Source organism: Cheilinus undulatus, linkage group 7 (assembly GCF_018320785.1).
Source record: "Cheilinus undulatus linkage group 7, ASM1832078v1, whole genome shotgun sequence".
Classification (NCBI taxonomy): Eukaryota; Metazoa; Chordata; class Actinopteri; order Labriformes; family Labridae; genus Cheilinus; species Cheilinus undulatus.
Genome location: NC_054871.1, coordinates 52,601,732 through 52,625,016, shown reverse-complemented (window position 1 = coordinate 52,625,016; position 23,285 = coordinate 52,601,732). Strand labels below are relative to the sequence as shown.

Here is a 23,285-nt window from a genome sequence, read left to right as displayed (position 1 = left end):
TTGATTGCAGGAGTTTGTCAGGGCCCTATGGTTCATACTGCTTTGCAAAGAAGCTCTCAGTCACAGTTGATACCATTGACCCTGTATCAGCCAGGCCCCCCATGATTACAGCTATGTTCAGGCAAACTGACACCAAATTCTCAGGGTAATCTACAGTAGAATTTGAACCTAAGGGGACCCCACCTGAACCTTGGCTCACCAGTCCAGGGGGCGAAAGTTTCCCTGGTTCTGGGGGCTCTGTCTAGTATTAGAGTTAGAGTGCACTGCTGCAGAGCCTGACTGTGGTTGGGGGGCTACAAATGCTTCCTCACACTTCCTATCAAAGTGGCCTGGCCTTTGACACCTCCTACAAATGACTGTTTTCTTGCGTTGGGTGCAGGGCATTGCTAAGGGTGGCCAGACTAAGGGTAAGCTGGTTCAACTGCACTTGCTGATTCCTCAGAATTTCTTTTAGTTCACCTAACTCAGAACTGAAACGATTACTAGCATGGCTGGGGCTTGGCTGACTCCGCTGAATGGTGTGTTGGAAAGATGTTACAGAGGGGACTGAGTGACTTCTACCCCTCCCACCTAATGGCCTCACTGCAGACATCTATCAGGTGGAAGTAGGGTGGTTTCAAACATTTTAGTTCTCTACATAGAGCACAATCAGAAACATGTTCAACAAATTGATCTCCCAGCAACACATCTTTGTTAGGCAGACCATTAGGAGTCTTTTTGACAACTTTCTCCATAAGACACAATAAAGCATGAGAAAATTCTTGTAAAGCCTCCCCTTTTTGTTGCTTTCTTGAAAATAAATCTTCCTGCGGAGACACATATGATCTGATACACCCATACAGTTCTTGTAATATAGCTAGAATTCTGTCTGGATCTTCTCTCTCCTCCTGGGGTTGGTACTTAATCTCTTCCCCAACTTCTCCCTCTAAGTGGTCAAAAATGAAAAGGGCTTTTTCAGTTGGTGACTGCTGGATACAAGCTTGGACCTTTTCAACCCACACAATATTAAAACCAGTCCTCCCTCTAAACACTGGATATTTTCTCTCCCTTGGGAGATAAACCAGTCTGTCAGTTACCAGACTGTTGACCAAAGGGCGTCCAGGAGCAGAGGAGCTGGTTGAGGCTGGCGCCTGGAAGATCAGCTTCAAGTTCTCGACGCATCTGTCGATTCTCAGCTCGCAACTGGGTAACCAAGTCCTTTAATTGGGCAGTTTGAATGATGCAGCCATTCAACGAACCACGATACATTTCAAATATTAAGAGGGATTCCTCAGAATTTATATCTAATATTAATATTACAAATGTATCATGTTTTTTAAGGTACATATGTAGTTGTTGTCTTTTTTCAGAAAAAGAACACGTGTCACTTCGGTTCACTGTCACTTCTACCACACACCACAAATGTAACTTTAGGGACGGGTTTTAATAGGATGTGTGTATTTGCAGTCACAGCAGAAATCCTGGGACAGGGAGGACATGGCTGGAGAGCAGAATTAGCTGCATGGAAGGAACTGAAGTAAGAAAAACATCAAGGTTAGTTAGATTTAAAATAGAAAGTATGTTAAATGGTCTTCATTTGATTTGATTTTTTATTTATCTTAAACATAAAAATAAATAGATAAAATACAACATTTTTTCTCAATGAAATCATATCATCTTGCCATAAAAACAAAAAGAAAAGGGAACTCCAACAATGTTCGAGAAGGGGCAGAAGGAAGCTTGAACGCATATCTGGTCCTGCCCCTACCTTCCATATTAGTTCATTTTAAGAGATTTTAATACCTGACATATATATATAAAACAATATATACATATATTTAAGATAAGATGTAAGATATTCCTTTATTAGTCCCGCAGGGGAAATTCCAAATTTATTAAACATACCTACAAACATAAACATCTTCATCCACACATGTCCACCTATCTATCAGAGTCTTGTTCCTTGTACTGATCTATTACTTGCCTATAACAAAATATGAAATTGTTTTTGTTATTACACATTTTAAGTTTAAAATGTTCTGTTCCAGAGGAAAACAGCTCATACTTACTTTAAATGTATAAATAATAATGAGAAAATAACATTTATTATCATGTGGATATCCTTTCAATTTCCTCTTGTGGGACTTGAAAAGCAATATTTGCGTTTCTGAACATGCTAATCTATCATGAGATTTTTTGTTAAGTTATAAACTATTATTTTCACAACAGTCATTTCGATCACTTCGTTTATCATGATGGTAAAGAGAAATGACAATGCCAGTGTTATAAATACATTTCATTTGTCTTAAATCACTGAAAATACGGTTTATTAACTGAACAGAATAAATAAATGTGACACCTTCTATTCGTTAATAAATAAGTAAATCAGTGATACTCAATGCCTGGCTCTTTGTGATGATTTGTGGCCTTTTCATGCCTTCATTTGAAATATTATTCCTCCCGGAAAACCATAGAAAAGGGAAACTTTGACCTCAGAATTAATCACATTAATCAGTCTGTTTCCCAGACTTCTGACTTCGTCGAACTTAATTTTCCCATTAATCTCATATTTGCCCCATTAATCCCATTTTTGCCCATTTTCACCATTTTTTGCCACTTTTCACCCAATGAAGCTACCTTAACCATTAAATACCACTTTTTTCCCTACTTTTTTCCATTTTTGCAACTTCTTTTTGACTCTTGTCCTCATTTTTGTCCTTTTTTAACCTTTTTTTTGCCACTTTTCTCCAGTATAAACTACCTTTAGCCATAGAGTACCCCTTGTTTTCTCTTTTTTGCCCTATTTTGCCAATTTGACTGATTAGTATCCATTTAAGTCGCATTTTCTCTCATGTTTGCCACCTTTGGACCATTTTTACTGTTTTTTTTAATCAATTTTTCACCACTTTCCGCCATTTAAGCTACCTTTTGCCATTAAAAACCACTTGTTTCCTCTTTTTTGCCCATTTTTGCAACTTCTTTTGCCACTTTTATCCCATTGTTACCCCTTTTCACCGTTTTTCGCCCGTTTAAGCTACCTCTTGCCACCAAATACCACTTGTTTCCCATTTTTCTGCCCTATTATGCCTGTCTCGACTGCTTTTTGACTGTTTTAGTCACATTTCTCTCATTTTTTGCCACGTTTTTGCCCCTTTTGGACCATTTTTGCCACCTTTAACTAAGTTTTTTTTGATACTTCAAGCCGTTTTTGCCACTTTTCACCAATTAGTGGCTCTTGCCAAGGTATTTTTCAACAGTTTGGCTCCTCAGTCAAGCAGGGTTGACCAATGATGATATATATATATATATATATATATATATATATATATATCTCATGAATAATGATATATATATGTGTGTGTGTGTGTGTGTGTATATATATATATATCATGAATAATGATATACATATATATATCATGAATAATGACATATATATATATATATATATATATATATATATATATTTTTTTTTTTTTTTTATTGCTTAACAAATTTATTAGACCACCTGTCATATTTTGCTCAAAGACCATCCAGCATCATGAAGTGTGGACTCTTTCATTTTCAGTGAGCTCTCTATGTTTTACCATTTTGAACAGGAATGAGGGATTTCAAACTGAAATCACCCAAATTTGAGCTGGCTCACTGGGCTTCTCTGGGCACCTGCGGCATAAACCTTACTTTGGTTGGTTAGGGTCAGGGTGGTCTAATAAATTCGTTAAGCACTATATATATATATATATATATATATATATATATATAGATAGATAGATAGATAGATAGATAGATAGATATACATGAGTTTGCGTGCGTGTTGTTTTTATTCTCCTACCACAAGGGCGGCAGGTGGCGCGCGTGTACCTTGTTTGGCTCCACTTGTTCCCCCTATTGTCCATGGATGGAGCTAGGTTAGCTTAGCTGAGTCTACCTCTCATGACTGTGTCAGTGTGCCGTTCTCAGTCCGACTATGAAGCAGGATACTGACTGAAGTGCTTCTGCGTCTGAAACAGAGGGAAGTCGCTGGTTTTTACACCCAAAAACTTTTTTCCGCCTGCAAAACTGGCTGGTGAACCATCATAGAGTGATTTATCTGAGGATAAAACGGGTAAAAGATTGGGTATGCGTTACGTTATCCGGGGATATACATGTAGCTGCGTGCCACCTCGAGGGAGCTTTCGTGTTCACCGGTTTAGCAAGAAGTTCAATTCTCAGGTAAGGTCAGCCTTTTACTCTTGTGTTTAGCTTTGCTTACTGTTAACCCCGAGGGAAACACGTAGTAGAGTGGATGTTTTCATTGTACAAGTGCTTGTTTCCCACGGAGTGTCGGTCACCTCTTCGAAGATCAGGACTCTGTAACTAAATGTGTTGTTACAGGCGGAGATGGTTTCCATTGTGCTTGTCGACATTCTCTCTTCCATAAGAGCATTAAGTTTTAGTCAGCATGTCTGTAGTGTGACAGTAGGTGTTAAAGAAGCATTTAAAGTCGGTATTTTATGTCATTCTGACAGAATAGGTTTCATTCTCATCCATATGAACATTTTATGTGTTTTTAAGGTTCTAAACAAGAAACCCGTAGCCTATGCCAAAATACTCTATTCATTATTTCAGTTAAAGTTAGATTTAAAAAAAAATCTGTTGAATAGCTGCATCATTGAAATAACACAACTTTATATTAATATTACCTACGAATAAAGTGGACTGGCCACATACAGTTAAGAATGTCTGTAAGAAGTAGTCTTTTTTGGACAGTGGGGTCACTTTTATTTAATCTTTGTCCATGTACTACAGACAGAGCAAGCCACACATGTACTGCAGCACAATGTCAACATGTACATGAACATTGACTTTTTAAAAAATCAACAACCTGTTTCCACAAATACATATATATATATATATATATATATATATATATATATATATATATACACACACACACACACACACAAATTGAAGGAAAAGACAAAATAAATAAACAAACTGATATGTCCTCATTACACCCTTAATATTTAAAATCGATCATCTTGTGGTCAGTCAGCATATTACTGTAAGTGTTTGGCCAGGCATCTTGTTGTTTCCTTGGCGAGATTAGGTTGGAAGAAACATGTTTTCCTTAACCCAACATTAACCATAAAGTCAAAATTATACAATCTAATCCCACATCTCTTGTGAAGGCATACTGATATATCATAAAAACTGGATTTTATTTTGTCCAGACATCAGTGTTTAATATTAAGCAGAGATGGAATTTTCTTCATCCACGCAGGCATCCTATTTGCTTAGAGGAGCCCCTTTTAAATTTCTATTGCTTATTTAATTTTAGGCCAAAATGTTCAAGTCATCATTTCAAGGAGGGTTTGAACAGCTACATTTGATAAAACCCCGTGTAATGGACACACAAAGTGGAATGACTGCATACAGGTAAAATATTGTAGAGAATTTAGCCTACTATTTGTACATATGCCCAAGTACTCATTAACATATTACTGTATCCCAGCACAATGTCATCACAATGATATTTAGAATTCTGCCAGAATAAAGTAAAATTTTAATGCCCCACAGCGCTTCCATATATTCTATGATATGCTCTTGTGTCTGTTTCTTTAATAGAATTTTCCTGTGACTTTATATTCTATGATATGCTGTAGTTTCAGTGTTTGTTTACTGTAATTTTACTGCCAATGTGTGAAGATGAAGTCATTGTCCTACCAAGCACAATCTGTGTCTCTTTGTTCTCTAACCTTTGTTAGTTCTGATTCTTTCATTATTGGTGTGAGGCAGCCAGTCATCTATATTTGTATAGTGTACAGGTACATCTCAAAAATGAGAATATCATGAAAAAGTTCAATATTTTTTGTCACTCATTTCAGAAAGTGAAACCCATATATTATCTAGACTCATTACACAAATATTTCAAGCCTTTATTTCTTGAAATGTTTGAAGATTATGGCTTACAGATAATAAAAACCCAAAATTCAGTGTCTCAGAAAATTATAATATTGTGAATAAGTTCAATATTGTAAAGTCATGGTGTCACACCCTCATCAGCTAATGAACTCCAAACACCTGCAAAGGCTTCCTGAGCCTTTAAATGGTCTCTCAGTCTGGGTCAGTAGGCTACACAATCATGGGGAAGACTGCAGACTTGACAGACATCCAGAAGACAGTCATTGACACCCTCCACAAGGAGGGTAAACCACAAAAGGCCATTGCTAAAATGCTGGTTGTTCACAGAGTGCTGTATCCAAGCATATTCATAAGAAAGTTGAGTGGAAGGAAAAAGTGTGGTAGGAAAAGGTGCACCAGCATAAGGGAGAACAACAGCCTTGAGAGGACTGTCAAACAAAATCCCTTCAAGAATTTGGGTGAGCTTCACAAGGAGTGGACTGAGGCTGGAGTCAGCGAATCAAGAGCCACTACGCACAGACCAATTCTAGACATGGGCTACAAATGTGGCATTCCTTGTGTCAAGCCACTCCTGAACCAGAGACAACGTCAGAAGTGTCTTACCTGGGCTGTGGAGAAAAAGAACTGGACTGTTGCTCAGTGCTCCAAAGTCCTCTTTTCAGATGAAAGTAAATTTTCAGGGGTGATAGTATTCCAGCACTGTGCCAGATTTCCGGTGTGGCGGCACTGAAAAAAAAAAAAAAAACTTTTGTGAGCTTGTTTATGCGGGACAGCCTGACGTCAAGTCCCGAGTCAATAAAGATAACTGACACTGTCCATCAACCACACAAGGCCTACTAGTGAATCAGAAGTAGAGCGGGGGTCACACTAGGCTTACTAGCCAATCAGAAGTACAGCGGAGGCGGGTCTTGCAGAAGACAAAGCTTAGGTTAATTTCCTGCTCTGCCGTTCAGTGAATCCACCACTGATGAATTCCTGCTGGTGTTGCCAACTTAGTGACTTTGTCGCTATATTTAGCGAGTTTTCAGACCCCTCCAGTGACTCTTTTTCAAAAAAGCAACTAGCGACAAATCTAGTGACTTTTTCTGGTGTTACTGGAGACTTTTGGAGACTCTGACGTGAAAGTACACATCGTTGTTGCTCCGCGGGTGCTGCCGTGCGGCCCCTCCCCGTCCAACAGCACTCACAGGCAGCCCAATCCTCACGCAGTGTCCCCCTCAGCTGCAGTCGTAGCAGGAGATGCTCATGCCTCCATGTCCAGACTGCAAATTAACCGTGCTGTGAAGGAACCATGACTGTTTTCTTTGTTGTCTCTTTTTGGTCAATTTAAAATTGTTAATGAAGACTTTATATATGAATATATACACACATGGACATAATTGATGGTATCCCTCTGTTAATGAAAGAAAAACCCACAATGGTCATAGAAATAACTTGAATCTGACAAAAGTAATAATAAATAAAAAAAAAAAAAATTCTATGAAAATTAACCAATGAAAATCAGACATTGCTTTTGAACTGTGGTTCAACAGAATTATTTTAAAAAACAAACTCATGAAACAGGCCTGGACAAAAATGATGGTACCCCTAGAAAAGATTGACAATAATGTGACCATAGAAACATGTATAACCAAGGTGTGTCCTCTAATTAGCATCACAGGTGCCTACAAACTTGTAATCAGTCAGTCGGCCTATTTAAAGGGTAACAAGTAGTCACTGTGCTGTTTGGTGATATGGTGTGTACCACACTACACATGGACCAGAGGGAGCGAAGGAGAGAGTTGTCTCAGGAGATTAAAAAGAAAATTATAGACAAGCATGTTAAAGGTAAAGGCTATAAGACCATCTCCAAGCAGCTTGATGTTCCTGACTACAGTTACACATATTATTCAGAAATTTAAGATCCATGGGACTGTAGCCAACCTCCCTGGACGTGGCCACAGGAGGAAAATTAATGACAAATCAAAGAGACGGATAATACGAATGGTAACAAAAGAGCCCAGAACAACCTCCAAAGACATTAAAGGTGAACTCCAAGGTCAAGGTACATCAGTGTCAGATCGCACCATCCGTCGTTGTTTGAGCCAAAGTGGACTTCATGGGAGACGACCAAGGAGGACACCACTGTTGAAAACAAATCATAAAAAAGCTAGACTGGAATTTGCCAAACTGCATGTTGACCAGCCACAAAGCTTCTGGGAGAATGTTCTATGGACAGACGAGACAAAACTGGAACTTTTTGGCAAGGCACATCAGCTCTATGTTCACGCAAAAATGAAGCATACCAAGAAAAGAACACCGTCCCTACTGTGAAACATGGAGGAGGCTCTGTTATGTTCTGGGGCTGCTTTGCTGCATCTGGCACAGGGTGTCTTAAATCTGTGCAGGGTACAATGAAATCTCAAGACTATCAAGGTATTCTAGAGAGAAATGTGCTGCCCAGTGTCAGAAAGCTTGGGCTCAGTCGCAGGTCATGGGTCTTGCAACAGGATACTGACCCAAAACACACAGCTAAAAACACCCAAGAATGGCTAAGAGCAAAACATTGGACTATTCTGAAGTGGCCTTCTATGAGTCCTGATCTAAATCCTCTTGAACATCTGTGGAAGGAGCTGAAACATGGCGTCTGGAGAAGGCACCCTTCAAACCTGAGACAACTGGAGTAGTTTGCTCATGAGGAGTGGGCCAAAACACCTGCTGAGAGGTGCAGAAGTCTCATTGAAAGTTACAGAAATCGTTTGATTGCAGTGATTGCCTCAAAAACTTGTGCAACAAAATATTAAATAAAGGGTACCATCTCTTTTGTCCAGGCCTGTTTCATGAGTTTGCTTTTTAAAATAATTCTGTTGAACCACAGTTCAAAAGCCATGTCAGATTTTCATTGGTTAATTTTCATTGAATTTTTATTTATCACTTTTGTCAGATTCAAGTTATTTCTGTGACCATTGTGGGTTTTTCTTGCATTAACAGAGGGGTACCAACAATTTTGTCCATGTGTGTATATAAACATATTGTAAGTGGTATGGTCAAAAATGTTAATGTTTCACTGGGATTTGGTGTAGGCTTTTAAGTGGACCATAAAGTTTTAAACTAAACCAAACATAAGACAACTAACTTTAAAGGAAAATTAGAACAGTAAATAGAATAATAAACTAAAAATAAAAATTAAAGTAACTCTGCCAAAGTATCTCTATGGTCATTTTTGCCTGTCCCAAGCCCAGATAAAAGAGTAGGGTTGGAATTGTGACGTTATACAAACAAAAATCAACAGAAGCACGTTCATTTGTAGTTCTACACATATTAAAGTTCTTTTAACTCACTTTTTTCTCTCATGACGTTTTTCCTCTCTCCTGCAGCGTCCATTACAATTAAATGCATCCTGCTGATTATGCAAATTAGGCGGTTACGCCATTTAGTGACCATTAACTTTTACTATATTGCAGTCAGATCCAGTACTTTTGTTACTATTGGCCTTCCTATGTATACGTCCCCCACCCGGGAAAAAGTGCAGGCTCAGGATTTTTTTTTTCACTATCAGCCATGCATTTTGCATGTCATTTGGAAATCAAGGTCCCAGAGTCTGGAGGAAGAGTGGAGAGGCACAGAATCCACGTTGCTTGAAGTCAAGTGTGAAGTTTCCACAGTCAGTGATGATTTGGGCTGCCATGGCATCTGCTGGTGTTGGTCCACTGTTTTCTGAAGTCCACAGTCAACGCAGCCATCTACCAGGACATTTTAGAGACCTTCATGCTTCCTTCTGCTAACAAGCTTTATGGAGATGCTGATTTCATTTTCCAGCAGGACTTGGCACCTGCCCACAGTGCCAAAGGTACTAAAAGCTTGTTCAATGACCATGGTGTTACTGTGCTTGATTGGCCAGCAAACTCATCTGATCTGAACCTATAGAGAATCTACGGGGGATTGTCAAGAGGAAGATGAGGAACACCAGGCACAACAATGCAGATGACCTGAAGGCCGCTATCAAAGCAACCTGGGCTTCCATTACGCCTGAGCAGTGCCACAGGCTGATTGCCTCCATGTCATGCCGTATTGATGCAGTAATTAATGCAAAAGGAGACCCAACCAAGTATTGAGTGCATAGAAATGAACATACTTTTCAGAAGCCTGACATTTCTGTTTAAAATATCCCGTTTTATTCATCTTATGTACTATTATAATTTTTGGAGACACTGAATTTTGGGTTTTCATTATCTGTAAGCCATAATTATCAACATTTCAAGAAATAAAGGCTTTAAATATTTCACACTATGTGTAATGAGTCTATGTAATATATTGGTTTCACTTTCTGAAATGAGTGCCAAAAAATATTGAACTTTTTCATGACACTCTAATTTTTTGAGATGTACCTGTACATTAGAACTTGTGCTATTTCTACATAAGCTGGTCCGTACCGCTGTCTTCTTTATTTATTTATTTTTTAACAAAGGTTCATCATTAATCCATTATGAGCAAACATCATCAACGTTTGGCAAAGTACCAGGAGCTAGAAAAATCTTCTTGAAACAAGCGAAAACGTCAGGCTGAACCAGACTGCAGTATGGTAGAAACTATATTTAAACACAAGCTCTACATTGTTGTTTTTACTTTTTTATTAAAATGCCAAACTGTTATGCTGAAGGTTCATTGTTTCATATCATCACCTTCCTAAAAATTGGCCTAAGTTATTTTTTGACAAGAATGTTTTTTTTTTTTTTTTTTTGCTTCAATCAGCTTTTTATGATGCTGGCCACCTCTGGTAAAATCACCAACATTCTCCACTGGATGGATCGTGTGATCCTACGTGTTTTGTATAAGTCAAGAGTGTGACTTAGGCTGTTTTATAGGCTTTACAAGAGGGCAACTGTTTCAAAGAGACAGAAACTCTACCTAGTCAGTGAAGTTATTGCTATGCTGCACGACTCTTTCCTTATTGGTAAGTAGTAAGGTTTACTATATCAAAGGCTAGGCTTTAAGTGTTGCATTTATTTAGTCTTTCTAGTCAGCTAAATAGCTCCATGAAGCTAGCAGTTACTGATAATTAGCAAAGAGTGGAGAGGCTCCAGAATCACACATTTGGGACCATATCATTGTTAACTTAATGAACTAAAACCATGACTATAAATGCTCTGAAATTTGTGAATATTCCAGACGTCAGTGTTTGATGCGGCCCATTCACACAGGATAACTGAAGTCTGTGATGTACTCTGATTTACACACATTTCTGAAGGAAAACATAAAGTTGCTGCATTGATGCAGCAGTGAAAATACAGAGTGGATTTTTATTTATTATTTAAAGTTCATACAAAAGATTTGTGTTGTGTACATCACACTTTGCAGGAGACATTTTCTTCATGTATCCCATACAACTCTGTTGACCAAAGTTTATAATAGGGCTTCAGTAATGGATTCTTTTTGTAGTTGAATACTCTATTGATTCTTTTGACGATTAATCGAGTATTCTAATAAGAAATATTGCATTTTTTTTAATCAGTCACTTTTGCTTTTTCAAGAGAAGTAGCACTAGACACATGAGAAAAGAAGCTGGGTCCCTTAAATGAACTACTTCTACATTAAAAATTGGTATTAACAAGTCCTTTAAAGAAAATATATTTTACAAAGTGCAATGATGTTCTGATGACAGTTTACATTTCTTAAAGTTACAGGGAAAGGAAGTTATATAATGACATTAGATTATGACATATGTGACCGAAGCCAGATAAAGTTCCTGCAAGTCAGCATTCCGGTGGTTGAGAAAAATGGATACAAAGTCGTTTTCTTCAAAATGATCATTTTTCGTTTTTTCTCATTTTATGCAAGTCTGACATTTAAACTACTCATTCGATAAAAAAAGTAACACAAATGTGATATTTAAAAGTGTTAATTTTGTGTTTTAAAATGCCCTATTCTCGCAGTTGCTGCAAGGATATTGAGGGAAGGGGAAAGCGAAACTGCAGGGTGATAATTGGCCGCTCAGTCTGCCATTGTTCCCAGTTTCACCCATTGAGATAGAAAATAATAAAAACCGCATGGCTAAAACGCCACCCCCCTCGGCACGTAACTACAGCTGTTTCTAGTTATCACCTTTAACAACAAGCCTCAAGATGCACCCTGCAGCGAAGAAAAGTAGAATAGACGATGAAGAAGCAGCAAGAACTATCAACAGACTTTGGACAACTTCAAGATCACTCGACAGGGCAAGTTTGATGAAGGCGGATTTTCCTGTGGGAATATTTTGATGAGCGTCACCAGTCCGATTCAGAAGCTTGGTTTGGGTGGACTTTATGTAAATGTGGCCCTATTGTTCACGCCCATTACCTGGCCTGCCTGAAGGTAGGAGAAGTCCTGAAACTTTGAGCCTGTGTTTCTCAGAACAAACAGGAACTAGAAGTTAACATTCAAATGAGCATATCTTTGTAAAATATGATCAGATTAAGGTGTATGATACACCATTTGAAAGCTTGGAATCTACGCTTTCATAATATGTAAAAAAAAAAAACTCAAAAATGACCTCGGACGACTTGCAGGACTTTTTACCAGCTTTGGTCACATATTTGGGGTTTTAGAACAAGCGAACTTTTTTTCCTCTCACCTCCGTAAATAAACGCTGCATTCTGTCTGCTTTATGTTCATAAATGACATGGTGCGGGCTGGATCAAGTGATCCTGTTAATAGTTACCATTATAAATGAATGAAAAACAATGAGCTGATGTTATTTTGTAGGCTGTATGAGCTTAAAGAGTTACCACGCCAGGATCACGGAGATCAAAGGCAGGTGCGCGCTGATCGTCTCTCAATTAATTATTTTATATAGTAAGATGTGATAAGCCAAAAAGATATATTAATGCTTCAAAAGGCTTGTAAAGGTCATTTTAGGATCATTTAGAGTACCAAGCAGGTGCAGTGAGGAGCCTGGATGGATTGAATTAGTCCCCAACAAGTTAATTTTTTTTATTGAATTAAATTTTTTTTTTTTTTTTTTTTACCTGAATAACCAATCGATTAATTGGTGCCTGGGTGCGATTTTGGTCGACCAAGTTTTTCTTTGGTTGACTACAGCCCTGGTATTTTTGTGCCTTTATTAGATAGAGGAGGACAGTGGATAGAGTCAGAAACAGGGTCAAGAGTGGGGAGAGACATGTGGTAAAGAGCCTCAGGCCGGATTCGAACCCTGGCTGCCCGCGTACATGGGGAGCGCCTTTAACCACTAGGTCACTTGCTCCCTAAATAGCGTGTTTCTATTTAATTGGTGCCAATTCAGTGTCAATATAAGTCTTATCAAATCATTCGGGATGCTGAAACATTTTGAAAATATGCTGTAATCAAGTAACCTTGCACAGCAGATGGATACGCCCGTTTTCTTGTTTTTCTTTAGCGAATCCATCTTGCAAAGCTCCCATCTGAACCGTTTGGACCCGGTTAGAAAGTGACAGGACCAATCAGCGACGAGGGTCAGTACTTTCAGGCACAGCGGAGCCGTGAAGTAAAAAAGCAGCAGCAAGAGCTAGTGCAGTTATGGAGGTAGAGATTAGCGTGGATGCCGCTAAAGCACCAGTTTTATCAGAGCTTGACGACATTTGTTCGTTAAAAGAAGAACAAAGAACAGCAATGAGTTTTCTTTTCAAAAACGACAAAAGTCGAGTACTTACATGTCTACAGTGGCCATGCTTCGTGTAATTCCCCTTAGCTGCACATGCGAAGCTCGATAGTGGCTACGTCACGTGTTTTGTTGGTCTAATTGGCCCGTAGAGATGTGACAGACAGAACGTTCACCCAGTCACACTCCCGAGTTTTTTTCAAAGCCTCTCCCTTTTCTCAAACATTTCCTATTGAAGCTTTCCCAGATGGATGTGTGAAACACATTCATCTGGCGTGTCTGGTTAGTAATCAAGATGTCAGTGTGCTGAATTTAAATGATGTATAATTAAATGTATAACATGCAAAAGCGGAAGAGAGAGAGAGAGAGAGAGAGAGGGAAAGCACCAAAAAAGCACTTGGATCATGATGCCTGACTGTCTTCTGTGAAACCGTCGGGTCAGTCAGAGAAGTTTATGAAGTCTGCAGTCACAAACTGAGTGCTGTCTAAAAGCAGCGAGTCATGCAGGCAAGTGCGTGAACTCGGAGATCTGCGTAGGTTCACCGGTGCAGGCATAGTGCCATATCTGTCATGACGCCACGGCCAGTGGCTGTGTAACACAGGAAGTATGCCTGTAAACATCACTGCATCAACTTCTCGTCCCTTGTGATTTTCATGCCTCACATCATGCATGGTACGTTCATAGACTGTAGAAAGAATAGTAACAGCTATAACAAGTGCACTGTGCCACACAAATAATCGTCCATATAAAACAACACGCCGTGCAACTCATGATGCGATGACCAAGATTACAGCATGAACTTATATGGATACATGACTGATTTAACCCTTTATGACCAACCATAGAACAAGTCCACCAGAGCATATCTTTACAGTTTAACACACTGTAGTGACATTTTTTTAAGTATTTGACTTGTCTATGCATGAGTTCAACCCTTAGAACCCAAATTTTTATGAGATGTATGTGATACGTCCATAGTAAGAGATTATATTGCTCAAAAGTGCCAAAAAAAACACAAGAAAAATTGAGTGGTTTTTTTTTTACACATTTTCTTGAGTACAGAGATGTGATAGCTGTATCCCTCAAAACCGTTGCTGTGAAAAAGCTGCACAAAATCATTTTAAACCACCAAAAATGTATTTTGACTATGATCATAATTTCATTTTGTAAATAAACTTATCTTTATAAACTGTGGAAGAAACAAAACTAAAATGAAATTGTGCTCAATTTTCAAAAAGACAGCATCTTTATAAAAATAAACTATTGCAAACTAATCTCTGAGTGTGCAGATACATTAGAGCATGCATGTGTTTGCAGAAGACCATGCTGAAACAATCACAAGTGCAAGAAAAAACACAATTAAAGCCTGGATTATATTAAATTGTTTTTGATGTATGCGCTTTATACTACATTTCTGTAAAAGAAGGAAGGATATTTCTAGAAGGAAACAGAACTCTGGGACTTACTGAATCTGTGATGTGTTAGTGCCACTCCTCTGGTTTGATGTGCAAAAGAATTATTGCTCCATCTTTTTTCGTTACAGTTCTACCTGCGGTTAAAAATAGAAATGCAACTGTGAGCGCCGGCGCTCCTGTAGGTGTTAAAGGGTTAAGCGAAGCCTTCAGGCAGATAATTTGCCTTGAGGAATTTTTTGAATTGAATCACTCGGATTATTTGAGGAATCGTTTCAGCCCTAGTTCATAATAGACATCAAAAAGGGTTTTTTTTTCCCCTCTCTCTTTATATTTAGTTATTGTTAATATAAATACGTTAACACTCGTGATTAATCTGGAAAGCTTAATGCATTAAAAAATAATAACGCAATTTAATCATATGACTAAGTTTGACCACAGCTTCCTCCCGTAGTGCTCCTGCTCAGATGTTTTCGTCCCTGGGGTGAAAAGTAGGGATGCAAGATATTGGATTTTTGCCGATATCCGATATGCCGATATTTTGAAACAAATTTTGGCCCATACCGATATTTAATGACATGTTTTCCACTGTTAAAAACACCAATTCTATCATGGACTACAATTTTTTTTTTTTTTTAAATATTGGTAGTCTATTTTTGTACAAACTGACAAACATTTGATTTTTATCAGAACTGAAGGATATATTGTTTGTTTGTTTTTTCAAATACAGCCATACACTAATGACAAACTTACAGTAATGTCTTTGGGTTACATGTGCATTACATGCTTACATGTATTTTTAACAGTGCAGCCTAAGTCATCTGCATTTTTAAGGGCACTAAGCAGCAGCAAAATAACCTGCTGACACTGATCTCCACAGTGCAAAAAAGAAATAGCTTATACATTTAGACTGATTCTCCTTATTACTCAGCCAGTTTGCAGGATGGCTCCCTGAGATACTCCTGACAGGGCTTTAAATAACAACAAAAGATTCTTCAATGCAAAAAAATCTAGCTATAGTTCAGAGCTTAATTCTAAATTTCTGAGACTCAAGATGAACAGAAATAAAACTTCAACTAAAGTAGTTCTCCTGATCCTGCCTAAACAGCACAAACTAACTAAGCGACCAAGTTTAATGGGTATTTCACTATAAACAGCTCTGTAACAACACAGTGACACCCACATCTCCAATGCTGGAGATACCTTCGAGTGTGCACGGGAGACGGCATACAGAGGTCCGTTTTGCTATGTTTCGTCACTTGATGTCCATATATCCGTGGTGAAGCTAATATGTTTAGCTTTAACAAGGAGCTTCTCTACGTGACTGGAAACTTAGTTTTGCAGTTCAGGTAAGGCTATAAGTGCCTGCTAGGTATAACGTAGCAGGGCTTTAAATGCACCATTGGCCTGTATATTCCACCACGTTGAAAGGCTGATTATCAAGAGCTATAAATTCAATGATTTTCCTGTTCAGCTCCTTACCTTGTCCTAGTCCTGTACAATAGGGCATGAGACCTGCTAAAAAATAAATATGATGACTCAAACTGATGTAAAGTCAGTTTAGTTTTCTAGAATATCCGGTTCTTTCAAAATACAACACAATGCACGGACTCCCGATCGTAAATCATCACTATGTCAACATTACGTCTCATCCTGCAGCGAGAGCAAAGGGTCACAGAGTTACAACAATGCCACTGATGAGGAAAAGTTAACTTTTGAGGACATTTAGCCAAAGAATTTTACATAAAACCACAGATTCTTTAAGCAAACATTAGGCCTAACCTTTTAACTTCTTAATGTACTCACCCAGTGGCAGAAGCAATAATATCATGGACTTGGACCAGAAAGGATGATAAATGAACCTCAAAAGGTGAAATCGTCCACTGTTGACATACTATTCCTGCATGAACTTGCAGTTCTCGTATGATCTCTTCCCACTGATCAGGGCTGTGTGCTGCAGCATACACAAAAACACAGAAAACACAAGAATGCTCTGATAAAGTGATTTACTGCAATAAATCTGTCTGTACAACAAGGACAGTACAGCACATTCACTGCTTTTCCACGTTTTTGATAACATGTTACATTTTTGTCACACGGGTGCATGAGAGTTATTCATCACTAAATCCTCCACCATCGTTGCGCGGCAGCAAAATTTCAGGGCACATAAACACAAAAATGCTTTGCTGGACCAGTCTTGTTAGAAGAAAGATATCCTTTGAAAGTGTTTGATTTTTCAGGGACAAATTTTTCTCCTACAGACTTTAATTTCTCTTGGATTTTCTCAGAAAGTGCAGCACTTCCTGCTTTTAGCAATAAAATGATAGCCTTTTCAGAAGAATATTTCTTTCCCCTTTCTCAATTTTATCTGCTTCTTGGAAGTGAATAACTATCTTTTTTAACCTTAACATGGGAGCATCATTCCTGTCTCTTCCATCAGCTTAGCACTGATATGCAGCTGATGGAAGAGAGTCTACGGGCTGACACCCAAATAAAAACTTAAAGAAAAAGATCAAGTCTAAATCATTTCTAAGGAGCAGATATAGAATAGAAATAGCACCTTATGAGAAAATTCATGATAAATTAAAGGCTGTAGGAGCTGAATTTGTCCGTGGGAACTTAACTATTCTCAGCGGATATCTACATTATAACAAGACAGACTTGCAAAGCATTTTTCTGTGTCAACATGAACCGTAATATTTCTGTCACACTACGATGGTGATTGCAGTGATAATCATGATGATCGATTTAAAAAAAAAGGTAAAAGTAGGCTAATCATTTCCAAAATAACAGCATGAATTTTTCTAAAGAAAGTGGCATTGACATAACCTGATGGATATGTTTCACACTTCCATCCGGGAAAGCTTCAATAGGAAACGTTTGAGAAAAGGCAGAGGCTTTGAAAAAACTCGGAGTGTGACTGGATGAACGTTCTGTCTGTCGCATCTCTACGGGCCAATAAGAGAAACAAAATGTGACGTAGGTGCTATCAAGCTGCGCATGCGCAGCTACGGAGGAATAATGCGAAACATGGTGACTATAGACATGTAGGTACTTGACTTTTGTCGTTTTTAAAAGAAAACAACTCACTACTGTTCTTTGTTCTTCTTTTAATGGAGACATGTAGTCAAGTGTTGCTAAAACTGGTGCTTTAGCAGCATCCACACTAATCTCTTCCTCCATAACTGCACCAGCTCTTTTATGTCACAACTCTGCTCCGCCTGAAAGTACTGACCCTCGTCATTAATTGGTCCTGTCACTTTCTAACCGGGCCCAAGCGGTTCAGATGGGAGGTTTGCAAGATGGATTCACCGGTGAAAAATAAGGAAACGGGCGTATCCATCTGCTTTGCAAGGTTAGCACTGACAGTCCCCCAAACGAGAATAATGTGTCCCTTTTCTAAATCCAGCTGTCTGTGACTTGACAAGCTGAATCACAGTAAACTACATCAGACAGGTTGAGTTGCCATGTCTCGGTTCAGAGAGCTGCAACACTCATGTTTGACAGCTGACTGCAGCCATAGTGCACATGTGTGTTTTCAGAAACTGCCGTTTTCTCTGTTTAGATGGAGAAGGGGGTATTTTGAAAAACTTTCACTCTGGAGCCTGTTTTCCAGTTGTTGTTTTCAGGCACCCAAACACTGTTCTCATGTAAACAGACAGCCAAAGCACTACAAAAGTTTTGCATTTTCACCAAAAAACCTTGCGTAAACAGGGCCTTAGAGCTGCACAGCATCAATTGCATAGACTTCACCCAGATGCAGTAGGCTCTCTCTTGATCTCTGTCTCTCTCTCCCCTTCTTCTTATATATATAGGTATATATCTATAAATATATATATATATATATATATATATATATACACACACACACACAGTCGTGGACGAAAGTATTGGCACCCCTGGAATTTTTCCAGAATTCCTCCCACCACTCCTCCCTAAAATTGTTGCAATTACAAATGTTTTTGGCATACACATTTATTTCCTTTATGTGCATTGGAACACAAAACCAAAAACAAAAAATTACAAAATTGACATAATTTTACACAAAACTCAATAAATGGGCCAGACAAAATTGTTGACACCCTCAACTTTATATTTGGTTGCACGCCCTTTGGAAAAATAACTGAAACCAATGGGTTCCTATAACCATCAACAAGCTTCTTACACCTCTCAACTGGAATTTTGGACCACTCTTCTTTTGCAAACTGCTCCAGGTGTCTCAGATCTGAAGGGTTCCTTCTTGCAACAGCAATTTAGAGATCTTTCCATAGGTTTTCAATGGGATTTAGATCCGGACTCATTGCTGGCCACTTCAGAACTCTCCAGAACTTTGCCTCCAACCATTTCTTGGTGATTTCTGAGGTATGTTTGGGGTCATTGTCCTGCTGGAACACCCATGACCTCTGTCACAGACCCAGCTTTCTGACACTAGGCCCTACATTGTGGCCCAAAATCTTTTGATAGTCTCCAGATTTCATGATTCCTTGCATACAGTCAAGGTACTCAGTGCCAGAGGCAGCAAAACAAGCCCAAAACATATTTGAACCTCCAACATATTTGACTATAGGTACTGTGTTCTTTTCTTTGAGGCCTCATTCTGTTTTCTGTAAACAGTAGAATGAAGTGCTTTTCCAAAAAGATCTACCTTAGTCTCATCTGTCCACAAAATGTTCTCCCAGAAGGATTGAGGCTTACTCAGGTACATTTTTGCAAACTCAAGTCTGGCTCTTTTATGTCTCCTTGTCAGCAGTGGGGTTCTCCTCGGTCTCCTCCCATAGCACTTCATCTCATTCAGATGGCCACGTATGGTCCAAGCTGACAATTTTACACCCCGAGTTGCAGGACAGCCTGAATTTGTGTGGAAGTTGACTGAGGATGTATATCCACCATTCCATCTATCCTGCGTTGCATTCTTTCGTCAGTTTTTCCCTACAAAAATGTCCAGGGAGGTTAGCCACAGTTCCATGGGTTATAAACTTCTTGATTATATCACGCACAGTGGACAAAGGAATTTCAAGATATCTGGAGATTAGGGGTGCAACGGTACAGGTAGCCCACGGTATGGCCACGGTTTCAGTACGTGTTTTGTGCGTAAAGAGAACAATTTTTTTTTCCTCCCAAAAGTATCTCTTTATTTTGCTTGTCAGCAAAAACTGCATTTCACAGTAAACAAATTCCAGTATCACTGGTGTACTGAATAATATAACACTTTTCTTTAAAGTCAGCAGTTAATAAACACAACTCTTTCAAATCAAAAACTGCCTCCAATTCTTTGACTGCTTGTATCCACTATACAGCAGTATAAGATATGCATAAAAAAAATTTTTTTTAAATTACAAAAATGTAAACAAAAGACCCTTTCAAATGTTAAAGTGCCTCTTAGCCTTGACTACTGGTATACACACTATACAGTAGTGTTACAAGAGAGGTAAACAGTTTCAAAAGAAAAGTGCACTTTTATCTTTGACAATTTGAACATAAGAATACTTTAGTATATATTCAGGATGTAAAGTTAAATATCAGTTAGCCAGTATGGGAATCAGTTGTTTATTCCTCCGCTATTGTGAGATTTTTTCGTAAGAAGATAAGCCTGTCAACATTGTCTGCAGCGAGGCGAGAGGGGTTTGCACTGAGTGTCCCCTGCAGTGGAGAATATTCTCTCACTTGCAACAGAAGTTCCTGGGACACATAGGTGGCGTTGTCTAACTTTTGCGACGTGGGAAAACTTGCTCTCATTTATCTTCCACCACATGAAAGGATCAGCATCAACATCAGTGGAGTCTGCTGACCTGTATGAAGTGACTTCATCCTCAACTATCTGGGAAAGGGGCCTGACCTGTACCTGTGTTTTGAAAACCTCTCCAAATAGTTCGGCCATGGCTGTCTTCTTCTTTGGAGGGGGGTGGGGTGGCTCTTGTCCCTCTGTGAATGGCCTTGTCTGTGCTTGACTCTGCAAGAACAATGTTTGCTTATAATAAAAGCCATAAATGTCTACTCTGCTTCTCTGAACTCAATTTTAATTATCACAATGGAGATAAGCTCTCCTGTTTTAATTTCTTTTTTTAATCATTTTGGCATTTATATGTACAAGTATGTCATGTAAATAATTCATATGCAGTTTTGACAATAAAAATAATAATTAAATATGCAACCATAAAATTACACAAAACATGATAATTAGGGATGCACAGAAATGAAAATTCTTGACCGAAACCGAAAATGAGGAAACTAAGGCTGAAAACCGAAAACAAAACGCCGAAAGAAATTATTATGCCAATTATTAGTACCATTGCGTTTATGGCTATGACTGTGAACTAAGCTCACTAAAATCAATTGCAATTGCATAAATTAATATTAACACTTCAAAGAATAAGTCAATTACAAAATTATGTAAATAATTATGTAAATATTTATTAAGCACTGACATTCCAACAATGCACAATATAAAATAAAATAAAATACAAAATAAAATGTTTAACTTGACCCCACTCATGTATACATTAAATCAGTGGTTCTCAACCTTTATTCAGTCATGTACCCCCTGTGAAGTATTTTTCAGCCAACTACCCCCTAAACAGCGCAAAGCTTTTTGGCCAAAAAGAAAGACATTAAAGAGTGCTGTGACAGCCGTCTGATTTATCAAACTTTGTAACTGATAAACACTTTCAAATTACAAATATTAGATTTTTTTTTCATACATTTTAAATGTTGAAAATGCATGACTAAAGTCATGGCACATCTTCTCATCTCTAAATGTGGGAATTCAAATTAATGTAGCTATTGAAAACAGTGACTGGAAAAGCTTTAAACCCAGAAGTGGGCAAAACTCTGCTCGGCTGCAGCGGTCTCTCTGGAACAATTTGGAAATAAAAACATAGAACTAGAGAGAACTAAAAAAACCTGTAAATAATTAACTAATTTTAAAAAAGACAGCTTAGTGCCCCTTTTTGGGATCCGAATAAAAATCTCTTCTCAAACTGAAATTATGAACTTAGTTAAAGATCAGCATTTATTCACAAAAAATAAATCACGAACCTTTTTATGAGTGGAGTGATTGTGAATACAGTGATTGACAGACGTGCCAGTGTGGGTCAAACCATTCTGCCATGGGGGAGACTCAGGGGGTTTTAGGGTGATTAAATTTAATAACATACACAATAAGAACTCCACTTCATAATCTTAAGGTCCTTACACTCCAGATGAATTTTTTTGTGCGAATTATTCACACAAATACTTATCGAACCTGTAGCAAATCAATGCAAGCTTCCACACCTGCAACGTCATTTCGCAGCGCGACATTGCTGCGGATATTTAAGTAGCGCATTTACGTTCACACAGACATGTCGGGCTGTCTCCCTCTCTACCAGGCTGAAAAAAAAGAGGCAAAAACATGAGTACTGATACAGACAGATAAGAGGAGATGTCAAACATCAGGTGGTGCTGAAGAGGAGGACGTTTTTGTTCCTCTGCCTTAAAAATTGGCACCACCACCACCACGTGGGCTCGTCAGAGCGAAACTCACACAGCTGGAGCTGTTTCTAAACTATTGGGACTTTAGTGAACTATTTACCAACACAGTCTCCTCTGATGTCAGACTTACAACCAATAAATACTCCGGATCAACCAGCTAAATGACTCCTCTGACCAGCTTGGAACACAAACAGGTGAGCCAGTCTGTGCGCTGTGGAGAGAGTTTACTCCTCTCACCATGAGCCCCAGCTGCACCCTACTCTTATTGATCATATTTGACATAGAATTAATGAAAAGTCAGTCCCTCCTCTTACAAACTTGGCTGGCACAGTGAATGAAATGGTGAAACAAAACGGCACTGACAGGCCTGGTTGTGCGTAAAAGTGCTGCATTATGCATGAAGTGAAGGACAGAGAGAGACAAACCTCCTTTTATCCTCTGCTCCAATAAATATCACTGTTTATCAGAGGACAGAGAAAACACACCGCAGACGTTCGCAGCGCGAATTTGATTTTAGAATGTACGTAATATACTTGCAAAAAAGTGTCTCTCCTGACGTGCAAAGAAAGGCGCTGTTTTTTAAATAGCCGGCATGTATTTTAAAATCTCGCGTACCTCCTGGAGTTCCTTCACGTACGTTTACCCCTATTTGTGAACCACTGATCTAACGCTTGCTGGCCGCGGTTTTTGCTTGCATCGTCACAACAATGTGTTTTGGCCTTGTTATTTCGGTGATAAAAGTCTTTTGGCCAAAAACCAAAAATGCACTTTTGGGCCATTTTCGGCCGAAAATTTTCGGTGGCCGAATTTTTTCGGTGCATCTCTAATGATCATCAAATAATACCTGCGGTTCACACCCACACACACACTGATACACACTCACACTGACGTGGTGGTAATGTACACTGAAGGCTTCTTTCTGTTTAGG

At 38.7% G+C, this 23,285-nt stretch overlaps 1 protein-coding gene across 2 annotated transcripts in view; it reads left to right on the top strand.

Annotated features, from left to right (window-relative positions):
* The first annotated feature begins 3,899 nt into the window (after positions 1–3,899).
* shroom2a (shroom family member 2a) overlaps positions 3,900–23,285 on the top strand; it is a 144,480-nt gene continuing 125,094 nt past the window's right edge. The window contains exon 1 of one of the 2 annotated variants that reach the window (XM_041791221.1): positions 3,900–4,188. The gene's annotated coding sequence lies outside the window, so the exon portion shown is untranslated. The remainder of the gene's footprint in view (positions 4,189–23,285) is intronic. The other variant, XM_041791220.1, reaches the window with a different exon arrangement.